General features: G+C 40.7%; 1 protein-coding gene, 1 long non-coding RNA gene and 1 pseudogene across 8 annotated transcripts in view; 2 read left to right on the top strand and 1 right to left on the bottom strand.

Moving 5' to 3' along the window:
• ZMYM4 (zinc finger MYM-type containing 4) overlaps positions 1-22753 on the bottom strand; it is a 155614-nt gene that overhangs the window by 126274 nt on the left and 6587 nt on the right. The gene's annotated exons all lie outside the window — the stretch shown is intronic.
• On the top strand, positions 7281-7895 carry LOC116529262 (annotated as a pseudogene). The gene has a single exon (XR_004259439.1). The product of XR_004259439.1 is annotated as an uncharacterized protein C12orf45 pseudogene (transcript).
• LOC116529263 lies at positions 18793-19568 on the top strand. Its single transcript, XR_004259440.1, has 2 exons — positions 18793-18871; positions 19190-19568. It is a non-coding gene; the product is annotated as an uncharacterized LOC116529263 (long non-coding RNA).

Here is a 22753-nt window from a genome sequence, read left to right as displayed (position 1 = left end):
CATTATTAATTAAAAACAACTAAACTGCAAGGCACAGTGGCTCACACCTGTAATCCCAGCACTTTGGGAGGCCAAGACAGGTGGATCACCTGAGGTCAGGAGTTCGAGGTCAGCCTGGCTAACATGGTGAAACCCCATCTCTACTAAAAATACAAAAAAATTAGCCAGGCATGGTGGCAGGCACCTGTAATCCCAGCTACTCGGAAGGGTGAGGCAGGAGAATTGCTTGAATCCAGGAGGTGGAGGTTGCAGCTACCTGATACCATGCCACTGCACTCCAGGCTGGGTGACACTAAGACTCTGTCTCAAAACAAACAAACCACTGCGCAACATGGCATATGCCCATAGTCCCAGCTACTCGGGAGGCTGAGTCAGGAGGATCACTTGAGCCCAGGAGTTCTGGGATATAGTCTGCTAGCTATGCCAACTGGGTGTCTGCACGTTAGACATCAGTACAGTAATCTCCCAAGTGCAGGGGACCACCAGGTTACTTAAGGAGAAGTGAACTGGCTCAGGTCAGAAATGGAGCAGTTCAAAACTCCCATGCTGATCAGTAGTGGGGTCACACCAGTGAATACCTACTGCATTCCAGACTGGGCAACATACAAAGACCCTGTCTCTAAAACTAAAACAAAAGACTAAACCAAGATATGCTTTCTCTTAGGTCTTCTGATGCTATCTATCCACTGATTTCTACAAAATTAAATTTGTATGCCTGAATATCTGCATGTATATTCACTTGCCTCAACCTCTAACTAGGGCTTCAGTTCCCAACTAACTTTAGAATAGTCCTTATTTGCACGACTCAAATAAAAATACTACAGTATCAAAGGGGGAATATGGTGTAAAATGGGCCTGCTAAATAGTAACAATCACGGCCAGGCCTGGTGGCTCATGCCTATAACTTTGGGAGGCCAAAGCAGGTGGATCACCTGAGGTCAGGAGTTGAAGACCAGCCTGGCCAACACAAAGTGAAACACGTCTCTACTAAAAATATAAAAACCAGCCGAGACTGGTGGTAGACACCTATAATCCCAGCTACCTGAGAGGCTGAAGCAGGAGAATCACTTGAACCCAGGAGGCAGAAGTTGCAATGAGCCAAGTTTGTGCCACTGCACTCCAGCCTGGGCAACAAGAGTGAAACCCTGTCTTTAAAAAAAAAAATCACTACCATTACTATTATTGATAATAACTACAGCTATGTCTGGAGACAAAGGGGAAACGAAAGAAAAAGCTGGTTCTTTAAGGAAGAACAGGTAGAAAGACATCTGGAGACAGAAGGAATAAAATGCTAAAAGGCACAGAAGTTGAATATGACACAAAAAGCATAATCCATAAAAAAAAATTGAGAAAGTAGACTTTATCAAAATAAAAAACTTCTGCTCTTTGAAAAACACTTAAGAAAATGAAGCTGATGTGGGAAGATCACTTCAGGCCAGAAGTATGAGGCCAGCCTGGGCAATAAAGCAAGATCTGGCACCCTGTTTCTGCAAAAAAAGAAAGTGAAGACAAGCCATAAACTGGGAGAAAATATTTTCAAAACATTAATAAAGGATGTGTATCCAAAATGTATAAAGAACTCTCAAAACACAATGTAAGAAGACATACAGTATTTATATGATCCAGTAATCCTATACCTATTTACCCAAGAAAAATGAAAACATGTTTATGTAAACACCTGTAGACAGGAAATTCAGGCTGTATTTTTCTTTTTTTTTTTTTTTTTTGGGACGGAGTTTCGCTCTTGTTACCCAGGCTGGAGTGCAATGGCGCGATCTCGGCTCACCGCAACCTCCGCCTCCTGGGTTCAGGCAATTCTCCTGCCCCAGCCCCCTGAGTAGCTGGGATTACAGGCACACGCCACCATGCCCAGCTAATTCAGGCTGTATTTTTCTGTTAAAAAGAAAACATTACTGAAGACATTACTCAGAGAAGAATCACATCTGAAATTACTTTTAGAATCAGGGCTAGAAAATGTTGTTTCTTTGCTGATGCAGTAATGTTCTCTCCATTTAAAAAAGGAACATACTTAACTAATCATATTCTCTGATCCATCACATTAGAATTATCCGTACTTTCCTTTGTCGTGGCCCTTATTTCTTTTACTCATATATATCTTTTTGTAAACTGCCTCAAATTCATTGTGGAAAGAGTTAAATTTGAACAAATATGTACATGAAGAAATTAGGGGCAACATAAGCCTTTTCCTTTTATTAATTCTTTGTGGGAATGAAATACCTTCCTTTAAATTTTCTTTCTAATAGCACACTGTTAAAGGTAGTGTACTCTTGTTAAAAATACAGTATAAGCCAGGCACAGTGGCTCACGTCTGTAATCCCAGCACTTTGGGAGGCTGAGGCAAGTGGATCACCTGAGGTCAGGAGCTTGAGACCAGCCTGACCAACATGAGGAAACCCTGTATTTACTAAAAACACACAAAAAATTAGCCAGATGTGGGGGCACGCGCCTGTAATCCCAGCTACTCAGGAGGCTGAGGCAGGAGAATCACATGAATCTGGGAGACGGAGGTTGTAGTGAGCTGAGATCGCACCACTGCAGCTTGGGAGACAAGAGCAAAACTCGGCCTAAAAAAAAAAAAAATACAGTATATATTTGGCCAGGCGCAGTGGCTCACACCTGCAATCCCAGCACATTGGGAGGCCAGGGCGGGTGGATCACTTGAGCCCAGGAGTTGGAGACCAGCCTGGGCAACAGGGAGAAACTCCATCTCTACCAAAAATAGAAAAATTAGAGAGGCATGGTAGTGCATGCCTGTAATCCCTGATACTCGGACACTGAGGTAGGATGATCACCTGAGCCCCAGATGCAGAGGTTACAGTGAGCTGAGATCATACCAGACCACTGTACTCTAGCCTGGACCACAAAGTAAGACCTTGACTCGAAAAAAAAAAAAAAAAAAAAGCATATTTTTTAAAAACCTATAGGCAAATGTTTATAGTGATTTTATTCATAATTACCAAAAACTAGAAACAACACAAATATATTACAACTGATGAATCACCAAACTCAGTACATCTATACCATGAACTAGTCAGCAAGGCACATGCAACACGGATAAATCTCAAACACATAATGCTAAGTGAAAAAAAGCCAAACTCAAAGGCTACACACTGTAAAGTATGATTAACATGATTTACTCAAAAGGGAAAACTATAGACTATAAAACAGATGACTGACCGCTAGAGACAGAGGAGGGGGGAAGTCTAGATATAAAGGGCATAAAAGAATTTGGGCGGTGATAAAAATGTACTGCATCTTGATTATAATGCCAGTTATACCACTATATGCATTTGTCAAATATTATAGAACTGTACAATAAAAGGATGAATTTTACTCTATATACCTCAATAAACCTTATTTCAAAAACATTTATCATATGCCTAAACCAGTGATTTAGCCGGGTGCGGTGGCTCACACCTGTAATCCCAGCACTTTGGGAGGCTGAGGTGGGCGGATCACCTGAGGTCAGGAGTTCGGGACCAGCCTGACCAACATGGTGAAACCCCATCTTAAAAAAAAAAAAAAAAAAAAAAAAAAAGATAAACCAGTGATTTAATTTCTAGAGAACTAGAGCTACTGACAAAAACTACATATACTGCTATTTGGTTTAGCTTCTTTTTTAAAAATAACAGCTTTTTTGAGATAGAATTCATATGTCACATAACTCACCAATTTAAATTGCACAATTCAATTGTGTTTTGTATATTCAGAATTATACTATCATTTTCACCTGGCCAGGCATGGTGACTCATTCCTGTAATCCCAACATTTTGAAAGGCCAAGGCAGGAGGACTCCTTGAGGCCAGGAGTTCAAGACCAGCCTGGGCAACACAGCAAGACCCTCATCACTACAAAAAATAAAAAATAATAAGCCAGGCATGGTGGCATATGCCTGTAGCCCTAGCTATTGGAGAGGTGGCAGGATCCCTTGAGCTAAAGAGTTCAAGGCCACAGTGACCTATGATTGCACCACTGCACTCCAGCCTGGGTGACAGAGCCGGATCCTGTCTCTAAAAACAATAAATAAATAAGTAAATAAAATCAGCAAACAGATTTTATTTCTTTATGTATAACAGACTAACATGTAATGTTAATCATGTAAAAAGATACACCTGCACAGAAATATCCTGGAAAGAAATATGCTAAGCGTAAGTACTATTAATAGTTATAGCTGAACAAAATATGATTTTTAAAAAACAAGAAAATTGAAAAAAAAAAAAAAGGAGAGGGACAAAAAAAAAAACAAACAAGAAAATTGGCAAGTCAGGCCAGGCAAGATGGCTCATGCCTGTAATCCCAACACTTTGGGAGGCCAAGGTGGGTAGATCACTTGAGGTCAGAAGTTCAAGAGCAGGCCAACGTGGAAAAACCCGGTCTCTACTAAAAGTATAAAAATTAGCTGGGCATCATGGTGCACGTCTGTAATCTCAGCTACTCTGGAGGCTGAGGTGGGAGAATCATTTGAGCCTGGGAGCCAGAGGTTACAGTGAATTGAGATTGTGCCTCTGCACTCCAGCCTGAGCAAAAGAGTGAGACTCCATCTCAAAGAAAAAGAAAAAAAGAAAACTGGCAAGTCAATCACTATGATATATTATCAGAATTTATATAAGTGAATGGTATGAAAAGCAGCTACTATACATAAAATAGAATAATCTAAAAAGGTCTTTGGATATATAATAAAAGTATCTGAACCAGTGGTATTCAACCAGGGGCAATTTTGTTCCCCAAAAGATATTGGTAATGTCTGCAGACATTTTTAGTTACCACAACTAGTGGGGCAGTGCTACTGGCATCTTAGTTGACAACGGGTTAAGTATGCAGCTGAATATTCCACAATGCACAAGACAACACCCCCACAACAAAGAATTACCTGGCCCACAATGCCAACAGTGCAAACGTTGAAAACCCCTGATTTAGACTACACTGTAAATGTTAGGTAATCATTAGCAATTTTTTTTTTTTTTTTTTTTTTTTAGACAAAAGTCTCACTCTGTCACCAGGCACCAGGCTGGACTGCAGTGGCACAATCTCGGCTCACTGCAACCTCTGCCTCCTGGGTTCAAGCAATTCTCCTGCCTCAGCCTCCCGAGTAACTGGGACTACAGGCACACGCCACCAAGCCCAGCTAATTTTTTTGTATTTTTAGTACAGACAGTGTTTCACCATGTTGGCCAGGATAGTTTCGATCTCTTGACCTCATGATCCACCCGCCTCGGTCTCCCAAAGTGCTGGGATTACAGGCTTGAGCCACCGAGCCCGGCCTCATTAGCAATTTTTTAAATCAGTAAAGTGATCTGAAGTAAGGAAATAAAAACTTCCTCCTGGCAGAGCGAGGTGGCTTATGCCTGTAATCCCAGCACTTTGGGAGGCTGAGGCAGGCAGTTCACCTGAGGTCGGGAGTTCGAGACCAGCCTGACCAACATGAAGAAACCCTGTCTCTACTAAAAATACAAAAATTAGCTGGGCATGGTGACACATACCTGTAATCCCAGCTACTCGGGAGGCTGAGGCAGGAGAATCGCTTGAACCTGGGAGGCGGAGGTTGTGGTGAGCCAAGATCACACCACTGCACTCCAGCCTGGGCAACAAGAGTGAAACTCGATCTCAGTAAAAAAAAAAAAAAAAAATAGTTTCCTCCTTCATCCTGACCCCTGTGTATTCGTTCCCCAGTTTTCCCTCTCAATTAATGGTGTCACCAACTATTTGGTGCTGACCCTGCTACCTAGGCGTCAGTGGTCTTATTTCCCTACATTCATCAACAAGTACTATTAACTGTATCTCCAAAATATATCCCAACCAATATGCCAAAATACCAAAATATCCCAACCAATTATCACCATCTACACCCTACTCCAATGATTACCTGAATTACATCAATAGCTTCCTAACTGACCCTCTGTTTCCCATCTTGCTCCCTGAAGTTCATCTCATACACGTCAGTCAAGAGTCTTTTAAAGATATCATACTCTTTAGAGCATACATAAAAACCAACATGCTCAGAGAAGTATCTATTCTTCCTGCCCCAATTACTATCACATTATCTTATGCTGTCTTGTTTTCTTCACTACCTAAACTAATTTTCTCTATTTCTTTTTTATTTTCTATCTTGCCCCCACGACTAGCACAAATCTTAACTTTCTTGTTTATTATTCTTTTCCAGCACTTTGAACCATGACTGACACATGTCCTGAATATTTGTTCAATGAATGAATCTCTCCAATACTAACGGTCTATTTGTTCTACTGGAGACAGAGTAACGATAAATCTGTGCAGGAAGGAGACTCAATCTCTTAAAGTGAACTGATATTCCCAATGTTAGTCAGCCAGGATACAAATTACAGGTCATGAAGTAAGATCCTTGGAAGAAAGGGAAAAAAATAAGTTATTTCCCTCAGATTATAACCTCTTCCAAGTTTCCAAGAAAAGACACCTTCTGCTCACCATGAGACAACTGAAAGCTCAGCAAGTAGACGCTGCCTATTTCTCCTAGATGAGTCACACATAATACAGACATGAATGCATACATATTTGTTCTGCAATTCCCTATACTAAGCTTTTAATAAAGTATTGTTTTAAAATAATCACAGCCTGGTCTCAGCCATGCTGGGTAGAATTGGGCAAAGATTCTGTTGTCAGAGGCTGGGGGCACAAGCAGGGCCTCTACCAAAGCTAGTATGATAGTAGCAAAGATAATCAGAAAGAAACTCTCCCACAAAGAAAAAGTAAATTTTTTTTTTTTTTTTTTTTTTGAGACGGAGTTTCACTCTTGTTACCCAGGCTGGAGTGCAATGGCGCCATCTCGGCTCACCGCAACCTCCGCCTCCTGGGTTCAGGCAATTCTCCTGCTTCAACCTCCTGAGTAGCTGGGATTACAGGCACGCACCACCATGCCCAGCTAATTTTTTGTAGTTTTAGTAGAGACAGGGTTTCACCGTGTTGACCAGGATGGTCTCGATCTCTTGACCTTGTGATCCACCCGCCTCGGCCTCCCAAAGTGCTGGGATTACAGGCTTGAGGCACCGCGCCCGGCCAGAAAAAGTAAATTTTTGATAGGGGTCAGAGCTGTAAGGCAAGCTGCCTTTTGCCACAGGCAAAAACTGTGACCAGTAACCACCTTGGAGAATTGGAATAATACTAAGGGAACCAACTTGTTACTTTAGAGATAAACATATTTTCATTTTAGAAGAAAAATCTGTCTCCAATGTGTAAAAATGAATGGGGTAGAGGAAACAGTCAAGAAGGGAGTGGGGAGGCTTCGGAGGCTTGGGGGAAGCATGGAGGTCCATGGAAATCCTCAGGCTAGCCCTAGTTGTTCGTCGCCCAGCCGGGACTGCTCGGGGGCCCAGTGTCCAGGGAGCTGCTGACTGCAGGAAGCGACGACCGCAGAGGTATATGGGACAGGTTGCTCATCAACCCCCAACCTAAGTCCAGAAAGACCTCCACTCTTCAAACAGTTCGGATAGAAAGGAGTCCCTTATTGGATCAGGTACAGACCTTTCTCCCACAGATGGCACAGGCAAATGAAAAGCTGAGAAAAGAAATGGCAGCTGCACCACCTGGTCGTTTCAATATTGAAAACGTTGATGGGACTCATGGCAAAGTTATACAAATGGATGTGGCTTTGTTTGAGATGAATCAGTCGGATTCAAAAGAAGCGGACAGTTCAGAAGAAAGTTCACAAGACAGTTCAGAGAACAGTTCAGAATCAGAGGATGAAGATGACAGCATCCCATCTGAAGTCACCATAGATAACATTAAGCTTCCCAATTCTGAAGGTGGAAAAGGCAAGACTGAAGTTTTGGACAGTCCAGCAAGTAAAAAAAAGAAATAGTCAAATAAATTATCTGAAATGAAAAAAAAAAAAAAAAAAAAAAGGGAGTAGGAAAAGAAGAATTCTAAAAGCAAGGAAAGTCAAAAGACAAAACATTCAAAATGAGTACCAGAACTAAGGTGGTGGCAATAGAAAATCCAAAAGGTTTTTAAAATCATATCTGATGTAGTATCAACAAGACTTAGCAATTAAAACTAAATAGTAAGGGAAAGGAAAGAAACAAAAGATGACTCTCAGGTTCCTAACTTGGATAACTAGAAGCCAATAACTAACAGAGATAATATATGAAGAATAACAGAAAGCTATGATCTTGCCACTGCATTCCATCCTGGGCAACATAGCAAGATTGTCAATAAATAAATAAATAGAAAAAATAATAAGTTGAGAAGGGAGAGCACTAGGTGTGTGAACAAGTAACTGGCAGGGAAGGAGGAGGTAAGAGTTCAGCTGTAGGCCAGGCATGGTGGCTCACGCCTGTAATCCAAGCACTTTGGAGGCCAAGGCAGGCGGAGTACCTGAGGTCGGGAGTTCAAGACCAGCCTGACCAACATGGTGTAACCCCATCTTGGAAAAAAAAAAAGAGTTCAGCTGTAGACATAGTGAACTTGCAATATTTGTGTGACAGCAAAAAATGAGATTTTGAGTTTTAAAGACAAAAACAGAAGCAAAGAAGTAAAATGAAAATCACATAATGTACTTAATGTGTAGATGCTAAAACTACTACTATAAGCTCATGGCTGATGCCTATAATCCCAGCACTTTGGGAGGCCAAGGCAGGAGGATTACTTGAGGCCAGGAGTTCAAGGCCAGCCTGGGCAATACAGCAAGATCCCATCTCTAAAAAAAAATTTTTTTTTTAAATAATAAGTAAAACTACTACTGTAGAAGAGATTGCCCAAGAAGATACAAGCTGAGGGAATAACTTATTGAGCATGCAAAAAGAGCAATTCAAGAGGAGAACTATGAGAATGCCATCTCACAAAACAAGGGAAAAGCTGAGGAAGGAAGAGCAACAGAAATAAGAAAGATCAAATAAAGGTCTAAGAAAGGTCAAATAATGCCAGGCACGGTGGCTCATGCCTGTAATCCCAGCACTTTGGGAGGCCGAGGCGGGTGGATCACGAGGTCAGGAGTTCGAGAAGAGCCTGGCCAATATGGTGAAACCCTATCTGTACTGAAAATATGAAAATTAGCCAGTCGTGGTGGTATGTGCCTGTAATTCCAGCTACTTGGGAAGCTCAGGCAGAAGTCCTTGAATCCGGGAGGCGGAGGTGGCAGTGAGACAAGATCATGCCACTGCACTCCAACCTGGTGACAAAGCAAGACTCCATCTCGAAAAAGAAAAAAAGAAAGAAAGGTCAAATAAAATGATCTCTGAAAAGCATCCATTAGATTTGGCGATTATTAGATCATTTCAGTGTTGTGGTTTTTTTTTTTTTTTTTTTGAGAGACTCTCGCTTTGTCGCCCAGGCTGGAGGGCAGGAGCATGATCTCGTCTCACTGCAACCTCCGCCTACCGGATTCAAGGGTTTCTTCTGCCACAGCCTCCTGAGTAGCTGAGACTACAACACACACCACCACACCTGGCTAATTTTTGTATTTTTAGTAGAAATGGGGTTTCACCATATTGGTCAGGCTGTCCTTGAACTCCTGACCTTGTGATCCACCCGCCTCAGCCTCCCAAAGTGCTAGAATTACAGGCATCAGCCACCGTGCCCAGCCTCAGTGTTCTTAAAGAGAAGAATTTCAGTGCCAAAACAGAAAGATAAGCTAGGGCCAGGCAGCAGGCAGGGTGGTTCACCCTTATAATCTTTGGAAGACAGAGGTGGAGAAATGCTTGAGCCCAAGAGTTCAAGACCAGCCTGGACAATATAGGGAGACCCTGTCTCTACAAAAAAAAAAAAAAAAAATTTAAGTAGCCAGGCATGGGGGCATGTGCCTGTGTTCCCAGCTACTCAGGTGGCTGAGGTGGGAGAATCACTTGAGCCCAGGAGGTCAAGGCTTCAGTGAGCCATGATCATGCCACTGCATTCCAGCCTGGCCAACAGAGTAAGATCCTGTATCTTTAAAAATAATAGAGGCAGAGGCAGGAAGGCTCAGGAGTGAATGGGAAATAAGTAACTGATACAATCTCAGAAAGATTCTAACTTCAAAAAGCTTGTCTGAGTTCAGCCTGTGGTCTCCAGATACCATTTTCCAGTGAAAGGTACTGAGGCTTCTTGCAAAATGGGTTAATTCCAAGTCTGAGGTAGTACATGTATAGATGAGCCTGGTTATATTTTTTTGGCCAGAGAGGAGTCTTTCAAGGCCTACTGGAGTTAAGTCAAAGTGATACAGGTGTTTCAGTATTTTTAAATTCTTGACAGTAATGTAAATGAAATTGTTTTCTTAAATATCCTTTGGGGATTGTTCATTTAGTATACAGAAATGCAACTGATTTTTGTGTTTATGCTGTAACCTGCAACTTTGCTGGATTTCTGACTAATTTGCACAGGTTTTTTTGGCGTAATTTTAGTGTTTTCCACATATAAGATTATGTCACCTTTAAACACAGATAGTTTTACTTCTTCCTTTCCAATTTGAATGCTTTTTATTTCCTTTTTCTTGCTTAACTTCTGGCTAGAACTTCTAATACTACATTGAACAGACATGGCAAAGGAAGGCATCCTCATCTTGTTCCTGATCTTAGGATAAAACCTCTCAGTCTTTCACTACTGAGTATGATGTAGGTGATGATTTTTCATGGGTAGCTTTTATCATGTTGAGGAAACTCCCCTCTATTCCTAACTTATTAAAGTATTTTTATAATTGAAATGATGTTAGTTTTTCTTCCTTTTTTTTTTTTTTTTTTTTTGTAGAGATGCGGTTTCTCCATGTTGGTCAAGCTGGTCTCAAACCCCCAACCTCACATGATCCGCCCGCCGCAGCCTCCCAAAGTGCTGGATTACAGGCGTGAGCCACCTCTCCCGGCCGTTAGTTTCTCTTTAATGCTTTCTCTGCATCAACTGAGATGATGTAGTTATTCCTCAGTATCTGTGGGGAACTGGATCCAGGACCCCACAAAAGATACCAAACTCCTTGAATGCTCAAGCCCCTTATATATAGTATTTGCATGTAACCTACACATTTCCTCCTATACAATTTAAATCATCTCTAGATGACTTATAACACCTAATACAATGCAAATACTATGCAAATAGCTGTTATACTATATTTTTAAATTCTGTATTTTTCCCCCCTTTGGTCCTTGATTCAGGAATAAATTTGTATTACCTTTTATTGTTTTTGTTTTTTTCCAAATATTTTTGATCTGCAGTTTGTTGAATCTGCAGATGTGGAACCCACAGATACAAAGGACAGACTATAATGAGTTCTTTTTTTCCTTCATTCTACTAATGTAGTAGATTATACAGCTAGTGCTCGACTTACGACCACGGTTAGGACTGTGGACCGGTCGTAACACGATTTGGTCATAAGTTGAGTAGGCTATATGTACAGTTGAAATGGTGCATGCAGAGATGGTAGTGCTGCCGGAAGCTGGTCCACACTGTCGTACGCCCAGCTGGGCAACGTTTGCGCTGCCAGACGCGGAGCAGTCGTGGCTAGCGATTGTGGTCGTTAAGTCGAATGGTCGTAAGTTGCACAGGTGGTAAGTCGATCAATACCTGTACTGATTGATACTTGAGAATAAATTTAACCAAGGAAGCACAAGAAGTGTACACTAAAAGACTTGTACAAAACATTCCTGAAAGAAATAAAAGAAGACCAGAAAAATGGAAAGACATCCATAATCACAAACTGGAAAACTCAACACTGTCAAGGTGACAATACTACCCTCGATTTACAAATTCAATTTGATCCCTGTCAAAATTCTAATAACTCTTTTTTCAGAAATAGGAAAAAAAAAAATCCTAAATTTCATACGAAATTTCAACACACCCCAAAGAGGCGAAACAATCTTGAAAAAAAAATGTTGAGGACTCACCCTTCCTAATTTCAAACCTACTACAAAGCTACAGTAATCAAAACAGGGTGGTACTGACACAAGAACAGGCATACAGAATTGAAAGTCCAGAAATAAAATCTCACATTTGTGGTTGTTATGATCTAAATGTCTGTATCCTTCCTCCCCAGATTTATATGTTGAAACCTTAACCCCCCATGTAATAATACTTGCAGAGGGGTACTTTAAAACGTAATCAGACAGATGAGGTAATGAGAGTAGAGCATTCACGATGTGATTAATGCCCTTCTAAGAAGAAACACCAGAAAACTTACATTCTCTTTCGCCTCACAAACACTAAGAAATCATATAAACACAGAGCAGGGTAGTGGCTACCTACAAGCTAAGAGAAAAGGCCTGAAAGCAAAACCTACCTTATGGGCACTTTGATCTTGGACTTCCCAGCTTCCTGAACTGTAAGAAATAAATTTGTTTAGGCCGGGTGCGGTGGCTCACACCCGTAATCCTAGAACTTTGGGAGGCCAAGGTGGGTGGATCTCCTGAGGTCAGGAGTTCAAGACCAGCCTGGCCATCATGGTGAAACCCCATCTTTAAAAAAAAATAAAAAATAAAAATAAAAATAAAGAAATTTGTTTTAAGCCACCCAGACTATGACACTGTATTACAACAGCCCAAACTGACTTTCAACAAGGGTGCCAAGACCACTCAACAAGGAAAGAACAGGCTCTTCAACAAAAGGTGCTATGAAAACTGGATATCTATAAACAAAAGATTGAAACTGGACACTTAATTTGTACCATAAACAAACATTAACTCAAGATGGATTAAAGACCTAAATTAAAGAGCTAAACTCTAAACCTCTTAGAAGAAAACATAGGAGAAAATCTACATGAACTTAGATTTGGCAGTAGCATCTTAAATATGATACCAAAAGCATAAACTACAAAAGAAAAACACAAATTGGATTTCATTAAAATTTAAAACTTTTGTGTATCAAGGTCACTATTATGAGGGTGAAAATTTGACAATCTCATAGAATGGGACAAAAATATTTGCAATTTACTTATGTGATAAAAGTTTAATATTTAGAATATAAAAACAATTCCTAAAACTCAACAACAAAAAGACAAGCAACTCAATTTTTAAAAATAGACAAAGGACTTAACATTTCTTAAGAGAACATATACAAAAGGCCAATAAACACATGAAAAAATGTTCAGCATCACTAATTACTGGAAAAAGTCAAATCTAGACCACAATAAGACACCACTTCACACACCCTAGAACACTTATTAACCAAAAACAAAATATTCTGAAAGGCTGAGGCAGGTGTATCACTTGAAGTCAGGAGTTCAAGACCAGTCTGGACAACATGGTAAAGTCCCATCTCTACTAAAAGTTAAAAAAAAAAAAAAAAAATTAGCCAGGCATGTTGGCACATGCCTGTAATCCTAGCTACCTGGGAGGCTGAGGCAAGAGAATCACCTGAACCCAGGAAGTGGAAGGTGGAGGTTGCAGTGAGCTGAGATGGCATCACTGCACTCCAGCCTGGGTGACAGAGTAAGATTCCATCTAAAAAATAAAACACACACACTACACACACACACACACACACACACACGCACACACACACACAGAGAAGAGAGAGAGAGAGAAAAAATAACAAATACTGGTAAGGATGTAGAAAAGCTGGAACCCTCATGCATTCATTGCTGGTACAAATAGAAAATGGTACAGCCCCCGTGCAAAAGGTTCCTCAAAAAGATAAACAGAGGCTGGGTGGGCATGGTGGCTCACACTTGTAATCTCAGCATTTTGAGATGGCAAGGCAGGTGCCCCACTTGAGCTCAGGAGTTCAAGCCAGCCTTGGTAACATGGCAAAACTCTATATCTACAAGAAAAACAAGAATTTGCTGGGCATAGTGTTGCACACCTGTAGTCCCAGCTACTTGTGCGGCTGAAGTGGAAGGATAGCTTAAACCAGGGAGGTAGAGGCTGCAGTGAGCCATGATCACACCACTGCATTCCAGCCTGTGCAACAAAGTGGGACCCTGTCTCAAAAATTTAATAAATAAAAATAAACAAAATTTCTATATAACCCAGCAAATCCACTTCTAGGTATATATCTGTCCAATCCGTTCTGTCTTGCTGTAACAGAATACCTGAGATTAAATAATTTATAAAGGAAAGAGATTTATGTGGCTCACAATTCTGGTGGTTGGAAACTCCAAAAGCATGGCACTGGTGGTGAGGGCCATGTGCTGCACCACAACATGAAAAAGCAGAAAGGCAAGGGGGCAAAGAGGCACACAAAAGGTGGAACTTTGCTTATAACAACTCATTAGGGCAGCGTCCCATGATCCAAACACCTCCCACTAGGCCCCACATCCTAACACTGCCATATTGGGAATCAAATTTCAACATAAGTTTTAAAAGAAACACATTCAAACCATAGCAATACCAGTAGAAATTGCAAGCAAGGACTCAAACAGATACTTATATACCAATGTTTATAGCAACATTATTCACAATAGCCAAAAGGTGTCTACCTATGGATGAATGGATAAACAAAATGTATATGCACACAACGGAATATTTTGCAGCCATAAAAAGAATGAGAAGTTCTGATACATACTATAGCTAGATAAACCTTGAAAATATTATGCTAAGTGATTAAGTCAAGACACCAAAGGACAAATATTTTATGAGTCCACTTACATGAAATATCTAGAACAGGCAGCTTCATAGACACAGGAGGTAATTTAAAGTTTACCAGCAGTTGGGGCAAGGGGCCATGTGGAGTTACTGCATAACATGTAGAGTTTCTATTAGGGGTGAAATAAATAATGGTGATGATGGCACAACATTGTTTATATGCTTAATGCCAGTGAATTATACACCTAAAGTTGTTAAAATGGTAAACATTATGTTATATATATATTTATTATATGATTTGCTTTCTGACAAGTTATAATTGTATAAAATTAAGGAGGCACACAGTGATGTTTTGATATACAGGTATGTATAAAGTGTGGAATGACTGAAATTAAGCAAATTAACATATCTATCACATTAAATACTTATTTACATCACCTAACTACAACTTTCTACTCTTTGACCAATATGTTCCCATCCCTCCCTTCCATCCCCCATGCTCTGGCAACTACCATTCTACTCTCTGCTTCTAAGACTTCCACTGTTTTAGATTCCACATTAAGTGAGAAAATGCAGTTTTCATCTTCCTGTGCCTGGCTTATTTCACTTTGTTAAGTACATTTTAACACTTTTTTTTTTTTTTTTTTTTTTTGAGACGGAGTTTCGCTCTTATTACCCAGGCTGGAGTGCAATGGCGCGATCTCGGCTCACCGCAACCTCCGCCTCCTGGGTTCAGGCAATTCTCCTGCCTCAGCCTCCTGACTAGCTGGGATTACAGGCACGTGCCACCATGCCCAGCTGATTTTTTGTATTTTTAGTAGAGACGGGGTTTCACCGTGTTGATCAGGATGGTCTCAATCTCTTGACCTCGTGATCCACCCGCCTCGGCCTCCCAAAGAGCTGGGATTACAGGCGTGAGCCACCGTGCCCGGCCATTTTAACACTTTTTTTAAACTTAAGGGAATTTTTTAAATATTAAAAAAAAAAGCAACTGTTAGCGTGGTGCGGTGGTTAAAGCCTGTAATCCCAGCACTTTGGGAGGCCGAGGCGGGCGGATCACGAGGTTAAGAGATCGAGACCATACTGGCCAACACGGTGAAACCCCGTCTCTACTAAAAATACAAAAAATCAGCTGGGCATGGTGGCACGTGCCTGTAGTCCCAGCTACTCAAGAGGCTGAGGCAGAAGAATTGCCTGAGCCCAGGAGATGGAGGTTGTGGTGAGCCAAGATCCCGCCACTGCACTCCAGCCTGTTGAAAAAGCGAGACTCTGCCGGGCGCAGTGGCTCAAGCCTGTAATCCCAGCACTTTGGGAGGCCGAGGCGGGTGGATCACGAAGTCAAAAGATCGAGACCATCCTGGTCAACATGGTGAAACCCTGTCTCTACTAAAAATACAAAACATTAGCTGGGCATGGTGGCGTGTGCCTGTAATCCCAGCTACTCGGGATGCTGAGGCAGGAGAATTGCCTGAACCCAGGAGGTGGAGGTTGCAGTGAGCCAAGATCGCACCATTGGACTCCAGCCCAGGTAACAAGAGTGAAACTTCGTCTCAAAAAAAAAAAAAGAAAAGAAAAGAAAAAGAAAAAGCGAGACTCTGTCTCAAAAAAAAAAAAAAAAAAGCAATTGTTAAAAAAAATACAGGTGCCAACCTTGAAGACCATGTTGTGGGTTAAACTGTGGTCCCAAAGAGATATGTCTACCCAGACCCTCAGAATATGACTTTATTTAGAATAAAGTTCTTTGCTGGTATAGTTACTATAAGGGTCTTGGGATGAAATCACCTTGAATTAGAATGAGCCCTAAATCTAATGAACAGTGTTCTTAGAGGAGATAAAAATGAAGACGAGAGACACAGAGAGAAGAAGGCAATGTGAAGACAGAGGCAAAGACTGGAGTAATCTACCACAAATCAAGGAACATGTGGAATCACCAGAAGGCTCAAAGACACAAGGAAGGATTCTTCCCCAAAGCCTTCGGAGAAAGCATGGCCTTGACAAATGCTGATTTCAAATTTTTAGCCTCCAGAACCGTGAGATGATAAATTTCTAAAATTTTAAACCACCAAGTTTGTGATAATTTCTTATGGCAAACCTAGGAAACTAATACAGATTTTAGTACATAGAAGTAGGGTGTTGCTTTAATTTTAATATCTTAAAATGTGAAGGTGGGCCAGGCCTGGTGGCTTATGTCTGTAGTTCCAACACTTTGGGAGGCCGAGGTGTAAGGATTGCTTGAGTTCATGAGTTCAGGTTCAGCCTGTTCAACATGGTGAAATACCATCTCTATTAAAAATTTTTAAAAAAGAAAAAGAAAGGGAGAGAAAGAGAGAAAGAAAGGGAAAGGAAAGGAAGACAGGAAGGAAGAAAGAAAAGAAAAAAGAAAAGATAAAAATGTAAAAGTGAGGCCAGGCGCGGTGGCTCACGCCTATAATCCCAGCACTTTGGGAGGCCGAGGCGGGTGGATCACGAGGTCAAGAGATCGAGACCATCCTGGTCAACATGGTGAAACCCCGTCTCTACTAAAACTACAAAAAATTAGCTGGGCATGGTGGCATGTGCCTGTAATCCCAGCTACTCAGGAGGCTGAGGCAGGAGAATTGCCTGAACCCGGGAGGCGGAGGTTGCGGTGAGCCGAGATCGCGCCATTGCACTCCAGCCTGGGTAACAAGAGCAAAACTCTGTCTCAAAAAAAAAAAAAAAAAAATGTAAAAGTGACTTTCAAATTGGGTAACAGGCTGAAAGAGTTTTGAGATGCATGATTTTAAAAAAGTATAGACTGCCTTTAAAACGTGGTAGAATTATCAATATCAAAGGCAATTCTGGTTAGAGTTTAGAAGGTTGTGATGAACAACTAAGAGAAAGCTTCTGTAGTCTTAGAGAATACAGGCTGAGTGCAGTGGCTCACGCCTGTAATCCCAGAACTCTGGGTGGCTGAGGCGGGCAGATCACGAGGTCAAGAGATCAAGACCATCCTGGCAAACGTAGTGAAACCCAGTCTCTACTAAAAATACAAAACTTAGCTGTGCATGGTAGCACACACCTGTAGTCCCAGCTACTTCGGAGGCTAAGGCAGGATTATCACTTGAACCCGGGAGATGGAGGTTGCAGTGAGCCAAGATCATGCCACTGCACTCCAGCATGGAGACAGAGCAAGACTCCCTCTCAAAAAAGAAAAGTTAAAAAATATTAAAAAGATAATACATACACAGAATCATGAACATCTGATTCATATCAATATTTTGGTTAAGGATGCTTCTGTTGCTGTCTCAGAAGTAAATACAGAATATGTGACTGGGAACTGGAAGATAGGTGATCCATATTATAAAGTGGCTGAACTATGTTCTACTGTTGGATAGAAAGGAGAATCTGGAAGCCATGAACTTGAGTATTTAGCCTAGGAGATTTCCAAGCAAAGTGTTGAAGGTACAGCTTGGTTCCTCCTTGGTAGTTATAGTAAAATACAAGAGGAAAGAGATAAATTCAAGAAGAAACTTTAAGCAAAAGGAAACAATAATTAATTGAGAGGTTCTCAGATTGTTGAGATTACAAAGGACACAGAAAATTAGGAAATTCACTATTAGAAAAGTGTGTTCTAGAGACCAGACCACATGGCTGGATAACAATATGCTGAAGTTATTTATTAGCAGTGTGACTCATGAATGCAATCAACCATCTTGACAGAAACCAAGAATGGAGATGGGGTTATCAGTAAGGAGCTCTGAAGAACCCTCTTGTCTAATGATATGGATCCTCTTGATATATAAGGAGACTGACAATGTTTTAAAGAATATCATACCAACAAAAATGCTGTAAGCCTGTACTGAGAACAGAGATAGGACAAAAATTTTTAAAGTATCTAACTTCTGAGATTTTATAGGCAAGAAATAGGCTAATACAGCTACTCAACTACAAACATGTGCACCCCTTCAGGGAAAAGTAAAAATGACTGAAGGCAAGCAAGCAGCATGGTGGGTGGGGGGACAAGAAACAGGCCCACACCAACTGCAGACAGAGCCTCCACGGGCCCAGAGGGCAGAGGACCAAGCCACAGAGGATTATTGTCAGGCCTTGAAACCTAGAGAAATTTGTCCTGCTGGGTTTTAACTTGCTTGGAATCAGAGATTCTTTATTTTTCCCATTTTCTTCCTTTTGGATGGGAATGCCTATCTTAAAAGTGTCTGATCTTCTCATCATTGTATTTTGGAAGGTTGTTTTCTAGTTTCACAGGTCTACAGATGGAGAATTTTGTCCCAAATGAATCATGCCAAGTCCATACTCTTACCTAATTTAGATGATTTAGACAATGAGATGTGAAACTTCTTGAGGTTATAATATTTGGAGAGTTTGGACTTAGAATTCATGCTGTAATAGGTCAAGACTTTTGAGAATGTTGGGATGAGGTGAATTTATTTTGATTTATTTATTTATTTTTTTTGAGATGGAGTTCACTCTTGTTACCCAGACTGGAGTGCAATGGCACCATCTCGGCTCACTGCAACCTCCGCCTCCCGGGTTCAGGCAATTCTCCTGCCTCAGCCTCCTGAGTAGCTAGGATTACAGGCATGCGCCACCATGCCCAGCTGATTTTTTGTATTTTTAATAGAGACGGGGTTTCACCATGTTGATCAGGATGGTCTCGATCTCTTGACCTCGTGATCCACCCGCCTCAGCCTCCCAAAGTGCTGGGATTACAGGCGTGAGCCACCGCGCCCGGCGAGGTGAATTTATTTTGCATATGGGATGTAAATAAAGTTTTAGGGGTCAAAAAATGAACCGTAGTTGGTTAGACTGTGGCCCCCAAAAGTTATGTCCACCCAGAACCACAGTATGTGAGCAGACTAGGTCTTTGTAGAGCTAATTAAGGTAAGGATCTTGAGATGAGAACACCCAGGAATAAGACAGACCCTACGAGACAGAAAAGAAGATGCAGAAAGAGGGCCATGAGAAGATGAAGGCAAAGACAGGAATTTTCCTGCCACAAGTCAAGGAATACCTATCAAGTCACCAGAAGATGGAAGAAACAAGCAAAGATTCTTCCCTAGAGCCTGGATTTTGGACTTCTAGCCTCCAGAACTGTGAGACATTTTAAGCTACCAAGTATGTAGTAATTTTTCTGGCAGCCTTAGGAAAACAATAGAGTACACCAATCATAAAAAATACAACAAATTGTACACCAAAAGTAATGACTATGATAAATTACAGTGTATCACATATATTAAAGTCATCAGTTCATAATGATGTTCCCTCCCAAACCTCACCTTTGGGAGTTGTGAGAGCGAGCATCAATACATTTTTCTGAAAATTATTGATAAAGGGTTTGAAAAAATAAGCATTTTCCCTACTTTTTCTGTACAAATGATATTATGAGGTAAATGAATAACTGATGAGGGAATTCTCTATGAAAGAATTCCAGTTAATAAATACAAAAGAAATGACCCAAAAAATCACCCTTCTAATGAAATAATGGATATAGGCAACAATTATCATTGGCTGATAAATCCATTAATTGATAAGTTATGTCTGGATCCCACTGACAGAACCTAAACCAAATGATTCATTTAGTATCACTAAAAGTGGAACCACCACTTAGGTTACCTCCTAGAATGATCCAGTAAGAATTCACAGCCTCATCTAATGCGGTGACTATACATCCTAATTTGTCCAGGACAATTCCAGTTTAAACTATTCCTGCTGTGTAATCATTAATAGCACCCCCTTTCATTCTCAAAATTATCTGACTGCAAATAAATTATATAATCATGCCTTATAAATATTTCTTGCCAAAGAAACTGAACCTAAACTCATCAAGCTCTACCAACTCAGGCTCTCAATCTTGGCTACAGACTGAAATCACTTGGTAAATTTTTTTTAAATATTGATGATGACATTTTACTTCATGGGCTCTAATTAACTGATCTGAGATGTGGCCTGGGGATCCGGATAACTAAAAGCTCTCCAGATAATTCTAAAGTTTCAGCCAAACTTCAGAACCACTGCTCTGTATTTAACTACTAATTTTTGGGAAACATGAGAGGTAAAAGAACATGTTAAATACTGTAACAAGGATTCAATCAGCCAAACCCAAAATGCAGAAAATTCTCCTTGAACAATAACCAAGTTTTTTCAACAAGTAAATAGCATGGGAAAGGAGCACAGGCTGTATGGGCTAAGAAAGGGGATCACTGGACCGGTGCAATGGCTCATGTCTGTAATCCCAGCACTTTCAGAGGCCAAAGCAGGTGAATTACTTGAAGTCAGGAGTTTGAGACCAGCCTGGCCAACATGGTGAAACCCCATCTCCACTAAAAATACGAAATTAGCCAAGCCTGGTAATACATGCCTATAATCCCAGCTACTTGGGAGGCTGAAGCAAGAGAATCGCTTGAACCCAGCAGACAGAGGTTGCAGTGAGCCAAGATCACACCACTGCACTCCAGCCTGGGCAACAGGAGCAAAACTCTATCTCAAAAAAAAAAAAAAAAAAGAAAGGGGATGATTAAGGTTAAGAAAAACTTAAGAAACATATAAACCAAATGAAATGTGTAACTCTTAGTTGGATGATTTAAACAAATCAAGTGTAAAAAGATACTAAAAGAAGTCTGAACACAGACTCGATTAAGGAACTCTTTTGTTAGGTTTATCAGCATTGTGGTTGTGCTTGTTAAAGATTCTTACCTGTTAGAAATACACATAGAAGTATTTATAGATTAAATGATGTGATACCTGTTATTTATTTCAAATTTATTTCAACAAAAGAAAGGAAAAGAGGGCCGGGCGCGGTGGCTCAAGCCTGTAATCCCAGCACTTTGGGAGGCCGAGGCGGGTGGATCACGAGGTCAAGAGATCGAGACCATGCTGGTCAACATGGTGAAACCCCGTCTCTACTAAAAATACAAAAAATCAGCTGGGCATGGTGGCGCATGCCTGTAACCCCAGCTACTCAGGAGGCTGAGGCAGGAGAATTGCCTGAACCCAGGAGGCGGAGGTTGCGGTGAGCCGAGATCGCGCCATTGCACTCCAGCCTGGGCAACAAGAGTGAAACTCCATCTCAAAAAAAAAAAAGAAAGGAAAAGAAAGGAGGAAGAAAGGGAAGAAGGGAGGGAGGGACAGAAGTGAGTAGTTAGATGAGACAGAAATGGTAAATTAATTTTTTGCTTATAAATGTATAATATGCATGTATTAAAATACATTTGTAAGACATATCGGGAAGTGTAAAGAAAGATAAACACATATGATTCTTGACCTCAAACAACTTATATTGGTGGGTAAACAATATGCTGGATAGACCAAAAAAAAAAAAAAAAAAGTCCTATCTTTGGTCACAGGCAGCTGGCTAAAGCTTCTAGGAGGCCAGAAAGACTACATGAATGAAATTAAAATAACAATGTAAATACTTCTTAAGTATAAAAAAGTGAGTATAGGTATGAGAAGGTTGGATAAGAACTATTACTATCCCAAAATTGCTAAATCCCAGAGATTATACAATAAACTGACTGTGAAGAACCCATGCCCTTACTAATGGATTGAGTGAGCCACATAAAAATGTCATTGTTTTAAAGTCAAATGGTCAAGTATTAGCATTTTGTTGAGTTGAATAAAGTACATTTATACAATACCTGCCTTTCTCCTTCACTAAAGTAAATACATGCAGTTAGTTCATAGTAAAATAATCAGAATTTTTAAAGGAAATATCAATCTTCTTTAAATAGTGGTTGTTCTCCTAATACACAATTCAAAAATACCTCTTAAGTATCCACAGAAATTGCATTTTTTATTTATCTACTCATAATTCTTTAGTAAGAAAATCTTTCTGGCCAGGCACAGTGGCTCATGCCTATAATCCCAGCACTCTGGGAGGCCGAGGCAGGCAGATCATGAGGTCAGGAGTTCGAGACCAGTCTGGTCAACATGCTAATACGCTGTCTCTACTAAAAATACAAAAATTAGCCGGGCATAGTGGCACATGCCTGTAATCCTAGCTACTCGGGAGGCTGAGGCAGGAGAATTCCTTGAACCTGGGAGGTGGAGGTTGCAGTGAACAGAGATCGCGCCACTGCACTCCAGCCTAGGCAACAGAGCAAGACTCTGTCTCCAAAAAAAGAGTACAAACACAATATTTAAAATAAATCACAGCTTCAAAATATTTAATGTATATTTTCTACAAAATAAATGTGAACGCCTATAATCCCAGCACTTTGGGAGGCCGAGGCAAGTGCATCACCTGATAGCGAGAGTTCAAGACCAACCTGACCAACACGGAGAAACCGTCTCTACTAAAAATA

The sequence above is a fragment of the Sapajus apella genome, unplaced genomic scaffold (genome assembly GCF_009761245.1).
Source record: "Sapajus apella isolate SASKATOON/1434 unplaced genomic scaffold, GSC_monkey_1.0 scaffold62, whole genome shotgun sequence".
NCBI lineage: Eukaryota > Metazoa > Chordata > Mammalia > Primates > Cebidae > Sapajus > Sapajus apella.
Note: the sequence above shows the minus strand (reverse complement) of the source record. Positions and strands in the feature narration are given on the sequence as shown.